Source organism: Colobus angolensis, unplaced genomic scaffold (assembly GCF_000951035.1).
Source record: "Colobus angolensis palliatus isolate OR3802 unplaced genomic scaffold, Cang.pa_1.0 Scaffold502, whole genome shotgun sequence".
Classification (NCBI taxonomy): domain Eukaryota; kingdom Metazoa; phylum Chordata; class Mammalia; order Primates; family Cercopithecidae; genus Colobus; species Colobus angolensis.
The window spans coordinates 232,596-236,904 of NW_012118511.1; the positions used below are offsets into that span (position 1 = coordinate 232,596).

At 46.3% G+C, this 4,309-nt stretch overlaps 1 protein-coding gene across 1 annotated transcript in view; it reads left to right on the top strand.

Moving 5' to 3' along the window:
• The first annotated feature begins 914 nt into the window (after nt 1-914).
• Nucleotides 915-4,309, top strand: part of ITFG3 (integrin alpha FG-GAP repeat containing 3) — a 41,860-nt gene continuing 38,465 nt past the window's right edge. The window contains exon 1 of the mRNA XM_011960075.1: nt 915-1,135. The gene's annotated coding sequence lies outside the window, so the exon portion shown is untranslated. The remainder of the gene's footprint in view (nt 1,136-4,309) is intronic.

Below are 4,309 nucleotides of genomic sequence, written 5' to 3' on the forward strand. Positions count from 1 at the left end.
TAGTCCCAGCTACTCGGGAGGCTGAGGCAGGAGAATCGCTTGAACCCAGGAGGCGGAGGTTGCAGTAAGCTGAGATTGCACTACTGCATTCCAGCCTGGGCGACAGAGCAAGACTCTGTCTCAAGAAAAAATAAAATTGGGCCAGGTGCAGTGGGTCACGCCTGTAATCCCAGCACTTTGGGAGGCCGAGGAGGATGGATCACAAGGTCAGGAGATTGAGACCATCCTGGCTAACGTGGTGAAACTCCGTCTCTACTGAAAATACAAAAAAATTAACAGGGCGTGGTGGCAGGCACCTGTAGTCCCAGCTACTTGGGAGGCTGAGGCAGGAGAATGGTGTGAACCCGGGAGGCAGAGCTTGCAGTGAGCTGAGATCGCGCCACTGCACTCCAGCTTGGGCGACAGAGTGAGACTCCGTCTCAAAAATAAATAAATAAATAAATAAAATTAACACTAATTTGTGGGGGAGTTGCAGGAAATCTGCCTTGGGATTCAGGAGAAAGGCTTACCCCATGGTATTTTCTGGATAGACTACAAAACTTATTCTGTGTAATAGTTGTCCATCAGCTGTTCGCCCTCAACTTATTTTTAGGAGGCATTGTGAGCCCTTCTCAAGTACTGTAAAAGTTTTTCAGTTCTGTAAAGGAAAGGAACTTGTGTTTGGGCTTTTGAGTGTTGACTGAAAGTGCTGTGATACTTTTGCCTTGGTCATGGAACCATGATCTTTAAAGTGGTTCTGGAAAAGTGGTTACGGGCCTGTTCTTTGTCTTGAGATTATTCTTGGTGGAGAGAGAAATAGCTGCTTGTTGTAAACAGTTGGACACAGTAGCTGTCCTTGTCTGACATCTGTTTTGCTCAGCTGAAACATCTGCCTCATTGGCTACTGTGGGTGTCTCTGAAGCTCTATTGGCTACTGTAGGTGTCTCTGAGGCTCATGTTGAATTGCTGTCAAATACCCGGAGTGTTCTTGGTGGTGACACAGCCACATTTTGCAAATACATTTCTTAAGTCGTTTGTGTGTATAGCAGCTGGATTTGGGGACAAGCATTTGGGCACACTTACTCCAAGATTGATTAGTGATTATGGATCATGAAGTCTGTGGGAAAATTCAGATCCTGAAGCGGAGAGAGTGATTGTGAGTTATCTTACTTGTCTTTTAAATTCTCTTTCATCCGTTTGACTCAGGGGACACAGTAGACATCTTCCTGGCCTTAAATAAATAGCTTTCTTTCTGCCAGGTGAGAGAAGTATGATGAGTGCTTTGAAAGAAAAATACTGAGTTTTCTGGGGTGGAATGTGGTTAACCAGGGTCAGCAGGGGTCCCCCCAAACTTATTTAAGGTCTGAGCCACTACACCTGGGCCTTTTTTTTTTTTTCTTTTTTTTGAGGCAGAGTCTTGTTCTTGTTGCCCAGGCTGGAGTACAATGGTGCAATCTCAGCTCACTGCAACCTCTCCCTCCTGGGTTCAAGCAGTTCTCCTGCTTCAGCCTCCCTAGTAGCTAGGATTACAGGCACGCGCCGCATGCCAGCTAATTTTTGTATTTTTAGTAGAGACGGGGTTTCACCATGTTGGCCAGGTTGGTCTCGAACTCCTGACCTCAAGTGATCTGACCGCCTTGGCCTCCTAGAGTGCTGGGATTACAGTTGTGAGCTACCACACCCAGCTGGGCTTATTATTCTTGTTTTTTAATCCATTGACAAAATCCTTCCAATTTCTATTTCTAGCTGGTGAAACTAGATAGAAATATTAATCTATAATCATAGTTTTTCTCTAAATATTAACTAAATATTTTATCCATTTAAAACACTGTTTTCTTCTCTTTTTTTTTTGAGACAGGGTCTTGCCCTGTTGCCCAGACTGGAATGCAGTGGTGAGATCTCGGCTCACCCAAGCCTTGATCTCCCAGGCTCAAGGGAACCTGCTGTCTCAGTCTCTGGCATAGCTGGGACTAGAGGCACATACCACCACGCCCGGCTAGTTTTTGTATTTTTTTGTAGAGGCGGGGTTTTGCCACGTTGCTCAGGCTGGTCTCAAACTCCTGAGCTCAAGTGATCTTCCTGCCTCCGGCTTTAGCCTCCCGAAGTTGCTGGGATTACAAGTGTATGCTATTATGTGCCTAGCACTAAAACACTGTCTTGACCACAGAGGAGGTCTGCAGAAAAAGAAAGGAAAAAAAAAACAAAAATGACTGACTGCTTCAGGCTGGGCACAATGGTTCACACCTGTAATTCCAGCCCTTTGGGAGGCAGAGGTGGGAGGATCACGTGAACCCAGGAGTTACAGACGAGCCTGGGCAACATAGTGAGGCTCCCATTTCTACAAAAAATTTAAAGATTAGCTGGATAAAAATTAGCTGGTGCATGCCTGTGCTCCCAGCTACTGGGCAGCCTGAGACAGGAGGATCTCTTGAGCCCAGGGGGTTCAAGGCTGCAGTGAGCCATTATTGTACCACTTCATTCCAGCCTGGACAACACAGCAAGACCCTGTGTCAAAAAAAAAGTTTTCATCAAATTCTGCAATTAAAAAAATTAGAAAATATCTATTTTCCTTTTTTTTTTTTTCTTTCTTTTGAGATGGAGTCTCACCCTGTAACCCAGGCTGGAGTGCAATGGTGTGATCTCAGCTCACTGCAACCTCCGCCTCCTGGGTTCAAGCAGTACTCCCACCTCAGCCTCCCAAGTAGCTGGGATTACAGGTGTGCGCCACCACGCACGACTAATTTTGTATTTTTAGTAGAGATGGGGTTTCTCCATGTTGGTCAGGCTGGTCTCGAACTTCTGACCTCAGGTGATCCGCCCGCCTCAGCTTCCCACTGTGGTGGAATTATAGGCGTGAGCCACCATGCCTGACCTAGACCACCTATTTTCATTTTTATTTTTCATTTTTTAAATATTTTCTTTCTTTTTTAAATTTTTTTGACCACCTATTTTCAAAATATTAAATTGCTTTTTTTTTTTTTTTTGAGACAAAGTCTCACTCTGTCTCCCAGGCTGGAGTACAGTGGCACGATCTTGGCTCACTGCAAGCACTACCTCCCAGGTTCACTCCAGTTTCCTGTCTCAGCCTCCCGAGTAGCTGGGACTACAGGCGCCTGCCACCACGGCCGGATAATTTTTTGTATTTTTAGTAGAGACAGCATTTCACCTTGTTAGCCAGGATGGTCTCGATCTCCTGACCTCGTGATCCACCCACCTTGACCTCCCAAAGTGCTGGGATTACAGGTGTGAGCCACCGCGCCAGCCTTGAATTGCTTTTTATTTGTGGATTTGTGGCGATGATTTTTATTCGTTGTGATGATTTTTATTCTGCCCTTCCTGGAGTACATATACTTTTCCTAATTCAAAAGCAATTAGAGGCTGGGCGTGGTGGCTCAGCACAGCCACCGCGCCTACCCCACAGTGGTAGGGAGTTCAAGACCAGCCTGACCAACATGGAGAAACCCCATCCCTACTAAAAATACAAAATTAACCTGACGTGGTAGCACATGCCTGTAGTCCCAGCTACTCAGGAGGCTGATGCAGGAGAATCGCTTGAAACCGGGAGGCGGAAGCTGCAGCGAGCCAAGATCGCGCCTTTGCACTCCAGCCCGGGCAACAGTGCAGGACTCTGTGTCAAAAAAAAAAAAAAGCAATTAGAATGAGACTTTTGTTTTTATTTTCTGTTCTCTGTGACTCAGTAAACTTCTTAGAGAAAGAACCCTTGGTGAAAAGGGAGAGACCCGTTACTTCCTTTGGGCATGGACTGTGGTATTCCTGCCCCACCCCCGCCAAAATGTTAATGAGCTGTGCAAACTGATGCTGGATTTTTTTGTTCTTCCTCCTTATCAGAGTTTCCACTCAGGACTGGGTAGCCTGTGGACTCCCTGGAGGACAGACAGGTGTGGCAGTCTCAGTGGCCTAGAGTGGATGGCTGGTTTACTGACAGTCCTTTTTTTTTGAGACAGAGTCTTGGTCTGTTGCCCAGGCTGGAGTGCAGTAGTAGTCTTGCCTCACTGCATCCTCTACCTCCCAGGCCGAAGTGATTCTCGTGCTTCAGCCTTCCCAGTAGCTGAGATTACAGGCAGACGCCACCATACCCACCCAGTTTTGTATTTTTAGTAGAGACAGGATTTCACCACGTTGGCCAGCCTGGTCTTGAACTCTTGTTCTCAAGTGATCTGTCCACCTCGGCCTCCCAAAATGCTGGGATTATAGGCATGAGTCACCACGGACTTACTGATAGTTCTGTAGGCCAGGGGAGTCATCTGTTTGAATAACCATATATGGGGTATTGTGTTTATCTTTCTTCAAGTTATTCTTGGTGTCAGGT